This window comes from Muntiacus reevesi, chromosome 6 (genome assembly GCF_963930625.1).
Source record: "Muntiacus reevesi chromosome 6, mMunRee1.1, whole genome shotgun sequence".
Classification (NCBI taxonomy): domain Eukaryota; kingdom Metazoa; phylum Chordata; class Mammalia; order Artiodactyla; family Cervidae; genus Muntiacus; species Muntiacus reevesi.
The window spans coordinates 105,864,146-105,870,442 of record NC_089254.1 but is presented as its reverse complement, the minus strand read 5'-3'; the positions used below and the strand labels follow the sequence as shown (position 1 = coordinate 105,870,442).

General features: G+C 46.9%; 1 protein-coding gene across 4 annotated transcripts in view; it reads left to right on the top strand.

Moving 5' to 3' along the window:
* The first annotated feature begins 500 nt into the window (after positions 1-500).
* Positions 501-6,297, top strand: part of EZH2 (enhancer of zeste 2 polycomb repressive complex 2 subunit) — a 56,224-nt gene continuing 50,427 nt past the window's right edge. For all 4 annotated transcript variants that reach the window (XM_065939469.1, XM_065939467.1, XM_065939468.1 and 1 more), the window contains exon 1: positions 501-646. The gene's annotated coding sequence lies outside the window, so the exon portion shown is untranslated. The remainder of the gene's footprint in view (positions 647-6,297) is intronic.

Here is a 6,297-nt window from a genome sequence, read left to right as displayed (position 1 = left end):
GAAACCGTTACCACCCCCGAGTTTTGAACTGGTTCAAACTTGGCTTTCGGCCCCGCCCCGCCCCTCCGGCCCGGGAACACCGAGGCGGCGGTTCCCGCCAAGCGCTGCGAGCGCGTCGTCCCGCCCTCCGGCCGGTTCCCGCCACCCCGCCCAGCCCGCCTTCCCGCCCGCGGTTCGGGGAATCGGGCTCTGGAGGCCCTTCTTCCCCGAGCGCCGGACCCGCAGCCTTCCTGAGAGGCGCCGAGCGTTCGGCGAAAAGAACAAAGAGCCGGCGCGGCGCTTCCACTCGGGCGGCAGCGTCCCTCAGCGCCTGCCCGCCCGCGCGCACGCGCCGCCGGCCCGGCCCGGCCGAGTCCCGCGGGCGCCTCTGCGTGGGGCTGGCTCGGCGCCTCCGAGCCCGGCGGGCCCTGTGATTGGACGGGAGCCCGCCTCGCGTCCCGCCAATCGGGGCGGCGCTTGGTTGGACAGGGGGGGCCAAATAAAAGCGATGGCGATTGGGCTGCCCGGTTTGGCGCTCGGTCCGGGAGCGTCCGACACCCACTGGGACGCAGAAGGCGGTGGAGCCCCGGCGGCGGCGGCGGCGACTGCGGCGGCGGCGCGCGGGAGCGGCGCGCGGGAGCGGCGCGGGCTGGGGCGCGGGGCGCAGGTAACGCGCCGCTGGCGGGCCGGCCGGTCGGCCGGGCTCCGGAGCTCGGCGTGGGGCGGCGGCGGCGGGACATCCCCGCTGCCGCTCAGCCGGTCCGGGTAATTCCCCCCACCCCCGACGGGCTTTCCCGGGGTGCCTCTGGGGCTCGTGGGGGGTGAGAAGAGACCGCCCCTCACCCCCTTCGGAAGGGGCTGTGGGTCCGGGCCGACCCGCGCGACCCCCGCGGGCGGGCTGTGGGAGCCAGAGAAACCTGAGGCGGGAGCCCGGGCGGGCGCCGAGCGGAGGGTGGGGGGTGGTCCCCTCGCGCGCCAGCCCCTCCCGAGGCGCCGGGGCCGGGCTGGGGGCGCTCCGGTGCCTGGGGCGGCCCGGCCGCCCGAGCCCCGGTCTCCTTTGTGTGGAGCGGCGCGGCGGCGGGAGCGCCCGGGTGGGACGGGACGCACACAAGTTGATGGGACCTCGGCGCCGAGTGCGCACTCACAGACAAAGGACGGACTGTGTCTCGGGGGAGCTCGGCGCGAGTCAGGGGCAGTGACACCCGGGCCTGACAGCGGGCGGGAGAGGGGGCGTGGGGAGCGGGCGGGCGGGCTCGGCCCCACGCCCCCTCCCCGCGAGCGCGCAGGCTCGGCCCGGGGCCGCGGGGGCCGGGACGGCGCGCGGAGACCGGACTCGGGCGGCCGCGCTTGCTGACATTTCCGCGGAAAGCCGCCCCGGAGCCCCGCGTCCCCGAGGCCAGCTCGGACCAGGCGGTCCCCGGCCGCCTCCGTCTTCTCGGCGGGGCTCTCGGTTAAGTTTGAGGCAAGGGTTGCGCTGTTCTCCCCCCTCCCCCTCCCTCCCCGGTTTTGTTCGTTACGGAGAGCTTTCTGTCGAGTTCCCGCGTCCTTGTGGGTCCCCCACCCCCATCTCCGCCCCCCCCAAAGTCGGTGCCGCAGGGTCACTTTGTGAAGAACGGGAGGGATCGAGAAGCGCGGTATTTTGGAAAACTTGATGAACTCACGCCTGGTGAATCCCCACTTTCTGAAGAAATCATCATCATACCAAAAAAACTGTCCAGGCTGTTTTGACCAACTAGTTGATACAATTGATACTGGCGACAGGTGCTAACGAAATCAGCTGTCATTTAGTGAGGAGCGATTGTTCCCCAAATCCCTAGGGGATGAACGGGGAAGAGATGGTAGAAAGAGTTGGTCCAAAGAAAACGCTTATGCTAGACGTGTGTTCGGATGGTGTGGTTAGCAGTTTCTCATTAATTGGACTTGTTTTCCGTGAACAATAGCTTTGTTGAGTCAGAAAAGACTGGCTGCAGAAGTGTTTGTTGCCTAAGAAATCGAACGTATGCTCTCCGCAGTTAAGCGAAACTTCCTTTGTTTGTCGCACAGGATCTGTAAAATTTTAATTAATTTGGAAATAAAGATGTCTTTGGTATTTAAAAATGTTTTAAATGCTGCAGGGTTTGCTTGCTGGGTTTTAAAAGTCGTTGTCAGCTTAATTTTGTGGCGTTTCAATGTCACATAAAACAACATTTAAAACAACAGTTTAAAAAAGCTTTTAAAAAACACTAATGCTAACATAGGTGAATGTAGTCTATGCTTCTAGGGGGGTTTGAGATCGATTGGGTGGGGTACTAACCTTTAGATCACCAGGGAGCTGGGGGGGTGGTGGTTGTGGAGTTTATTTTCTATTACTCTTCATTCATGACCATTAGCAACTATTTTATGTTTGGAGATAAAATGTAGAGCAAGTGTGTAAACCTAACTATTGATCATTTTATTTGCAAGAAAACGAAAGTATTCAAGATACATTTTAATTTCCTTTTTTTATTCCCTAAAGTTAGGAATAGATGGGGTTCTAGTCTTAGATATAAAGAATCCTATTCTCTTTTTGGAGATGTGTTAGAGAATGTAGTTTAAAGTCCTGGAAACGCTTAGGAAAATGGCATCTTAAATAGTAATTTTTGTGAAAAGTGAACGTATTCAAAGGAACGAAATTTAGAAACACTTAGGCACTCTTCTTATTTGCATTGTTTTATCTGTTGATTTAATGTGCAGCCTTCTATCTTACGGTTTCAAAAAAATGGAGACAAAGAAATGCAATCTAAAAGTCTTTATTGCACATTTTGCAGTGTTTGACATCACTGAACTGACATTCCAGGTTCTGTTCCTAAGTATTGTCTACATTTATATTAGTTGTTGGTAATTATATGTTCAAAAGTCCTGTTGATAATCTTGCCCATTGTTATGAGATGAGCTAGTTATGCTGGTTATTTCAGAATTTGGCAGAAATTTGAATCTTTTAGGATACAGAATTCCAGTTTTTCCCATCTTGTGTACATTATATTTGATAACTACTATCTTTGTACTTGCCACAAGATTTTGTTTGAAAAGTTTTTTGGGGGAATTGGTTTTAAATTCTTTGTGTTTGAATTGAGAATGTATTTAGTTTAAGTGGCAGTGATAAAAAACCATACTTGTTGATTTAGTGTAGTCAGGCAAAGAAAAAAGCTCAAATCCGTTTATACCAGCTTTGCCTTGCATGCATACGTAAAAGTGGTTATCTTTGTGTTGACCGCTAAAAATGTGTAGGCAGATTTCCCCAGGTCACATGGGGTTTTCCAGGATATCCCCCATCCTTTGAGCTGGCATGCCCCAGGAGTCTGAATTAGTTTCTCACTTGGCCTAAAGAAGTGATTAAGAAAGTTGATCTGCTTTTAAAACACTAACAGCAAGGAAAAGTCCTCTGACGATCTAATGCATTTTGGGGTCAGTTGGAAGTGATTTATGGATCTGCCTTGCAGTCTTTATGTCTGTACAGATGAAGAAAACATTTTCTGTGAATGATGAAGAAATTCTACGTGGGCAGGTGAAATGTGCAGTTTGGGGAGAGCAGGAGAGGAACAGCTTGTTAGGTTCGGAGAAAGCTTCACCTGCTGGAGGCCGTCCGTGTCTCTGCAGGGCTTGGTTGGTACCTTTGCTGTAGCCTGTATCCAGTTCCAGGCACTCGCTGGTGTGTCCCCCCCTTCATTCTGAAGTGCCTTCAGGCAGGGCTCTCTCTTAGTTTTCTCTGCGCACCTGAGTTGCTAGAGAGCAGAGATTAATAGTTGAATGAATAAAGGAAATCCTGAAAATGTAGGGAAATGTTTTGATAAAGCAACTTGCAAAGCAAACAGGATATATTCATGTTGTGAAGAACTTTGGAAGGTATTTTTCTCCCTGACTGGCAGTGGTTACAACGAAAAATAGTTATCAAGGTGTACAAGTTCCACGGTTTCTCCTAGTTATTAACACTCTAAGATACTGAAAATTGGATATACTTTAGATGTAACTGTTGGTTTTCGTATTTGATATTTCAGGCAGCCAGAGAGAAGCTTGATGGATCATCTGGATATACCTGGCATATAGTGTCTGCTTAATTTATGTTGAAATTGATCGAGTCATACAGAATTTAGGGGACGAATACATCTTTTAATCAAAAGGGGTTTAGTTACCATTAATGAATTCTTGGTTGGAATAACTTGAGCTAGGTTTTGAAGCTAAACCTGAAGAAAGTAGTGTTAGTGTAATTACAGATTATTTATTGGCATGCTCTTCATCATTCTTTTAAGATGATAAATGTAGTTGTAAATCCAATAATATCTCAAAAGGCATAGCTGATAAATATGTAAGATGGTTGTACTGTTTTTGTCTTGCCATTGCCCTGCTATGTGATGCAAAAATATGACAAAATGAAGTGAAAAAAAAAGACATTAATATTAAAGAGCCTACTGTTTGCCAGATGCTTCATTCGTTTGCTTGGTTTGTTTTTTATTTGTGGTAACATTCACATCAGATGCTTTGTTTTTGATTCTTGTGGAAACCACCTTGTACCCATCATCAGAGGTTTGGATAAACCAAAACATGTCGTATACATACAATGGAATGTTCAACTATTGAAGGAATGACATATTGACACATACTATAACACAGGTGAAACTTGAAAATGTTATGTTAAGGAGAAGAAGCCAGACACAGAAGGAAACAATTTTATGATTGCATTTATAGGAGGGAGCTAGAACAGGCAAATTCACAGAGACAGAAGGTGGAACAAGAGGTTACCAGGGGCTGAGGGGAGAGGGGAATGGGAAGTTAGTGTTTAATGGGGACAGAGCTTCTATTTGGAAGGTGAAAAAAGCTCTGGACATGGAAGGTCAATGTTTTGATTGTGTTTAATGCCACTGAATTATGTGTTTAAAAATGGTTGACATGGTAAATTTTGTGTATATTTTACAATTAAAAGGACTTTAACAACAAGAGCACACTCTGCAAATATTTACAGATAAGTAAGCTTTGGTGTAGAGGGTTAAGAATTTGCCCAGGATTATCAGCTAGGAATTTGCAGGCAGGATCCAAACTTAGATTCTGTTTGGCTCCTATTATCAGCTCCATGTTATCTACTTGTCTTCTGGATGATTGAAGAGGCATGGGTTCCAAGAAGAATGAGTTTATTTGAATCAATCAGAAAATTTTATTTAAAAGTAGATAAATTGTAGTTCAGATTGAACTGAACTGAATTGTAGTTTTATGGGATCTATGCCCCAGACTAAGAGATGTCTTTGTGGATTTTTTTTTTTTTTCAGCCAGAATTGTAATAGTGTGCACTCTAGGGGAAGGGCACGGGAGCTTTGAGTGTGGTCTTTGGAGTCACATTGTCTTTGAAGTCTAAGTTCCCTGTCTGTAAATTGGTGTCTTAATGATAAGCATTCATTCCATAAGGTTGTGGAGAGGATTAAATAAATTAATACATGTGAAGCCTTTAGAACCACACCTGGCACAAATTGTTTAATAAGTGATTCTTAGTAACTGTGCCAGTATTGTTTTTTTTTTTTTTTTTTTTTCCAGTATTGTTTTTTAAAGACTAGATGTACTTTCTCATTCATGGAACTAAACACTTCCCAAACTTAAATATCTGTATATAAAGAAAATGGTGCCACAAATGATTTATCTGTTTACTTCTAAACAGTACTGTCTGCTGTTTAAAAAAACAGACAATATGTATTCAATTTAAAATACTGAAATAATTTAGATGTTTATAAAGTGAAAATTTCTTGATTCCTGTAGCCCCATTCTGTCTCCCTTAACAGTTTGCCGTGTACTTGTCCCAAACTTTCCAGTGTATTCATGCAAATATATTGGTTTGGCCAAAAAGTTCCTTCAGTTTAAAAAAGTGAAAATAAAGACTCATTTTCACCACAGACTTTTTTGAACAATGTATTCACCATTTTGTTCTACTGCGTTTTGCTATTTTCAGGCAGCTTCATAGTTCTCTTTCCCCTAATCTTTTTTATCTTTTTGAATAAAGAACTGTTCCAGGTGCCTTTTATTGTCTTCCAGGGAATTGCAGTTTTTTCCCTTAAGAGAATTTTGTGAAGATGGAAATAAATGGAAATCCAAAGGTGCAATGTCTGATGAATATGGTGGAAGAATCAGAACTTCCCACCCAAGCTGTAACAGTCTTTGCCTGGTCATCAAAGAAACGTGCGGTCTTGGGTTATCCTGACGGGAGGTTATGGTTTGCTGTTGACTAATTCCAGATGCTTTCTGTGGAACGCTGCTTGCAGTTGTTCTGATTGGGAGCAGTGGGTGCGCGCATACTTATGCTTAAGTGGTGCTAGACTCCTT